This window comes from Vombatus ursinus, unplaced genomic scaffold (genome assembly GCF_900497805.2).
Source record: "Vombatus ursinus unplaced genomic scaffold, bare-nosed wombat genome assembly UNPS02006874.1, whole genome shotgun sequence".
NCBI lineage: Eukaryota > Metazoa > Chordata > Mammalia > Diprotodontia > Vombatidae > Vombatus > Vombatus ursinus.
The window spans coordinates 10375099-10375684 of NW_020946652.1; positions in this window are offsets into that span (position 1 = coordinate 10375099).

Sequence of the window (586 nt, forward strand, 5' to 3'; positions counted from 1 at the left end):
GCAGTTGGCTAACCATATTCTACCTGGCTACTCTTAGGTAGGCACCTGTCTAGCTGATGGCAGGCAGAACATTCCTTCCCCACATTGGCTCATATCAATGTGGGTATGAGTAGCTTCTCCTCAAATGCTGATCACCACTCCTGTGGTCAGTGTGATGATGAGTCTCTCTGGACCACATTCAGACACTCTCCATCTGTAGATCTGCACTTGAAGCCATTCAATACGGTAAGACGGGCCAGCATTTGAGCCCCTTGGCTGCAGCCTTCCAGAGCCTAGGGTCTCGGCCATTCTCCAATGAGGACACTGGAGAGGCTCAAAGAGCAGACAGTGCCTCACAGTCACTCTGCCCTGAAGGGTTCTCTGAGGAACCCTACCCCAAAGAGTAAAACAATCCTTCCTCCAGGAGGAAGGGGCCCCTCCCTCTGGGCTCCCAAGGAGGGCAGCCTCCATCTGGGCCTTTCAGCGCTCATTTGAAGTGTCATTCAAGCTGGCCCCTTGCCCACCAGGTACTCCTCCCTGCACCAGGAGACACAACGGTAGTGCCAGTACACATCTGCTCTCCACCCAAGGAAATGCCACGTGCAGG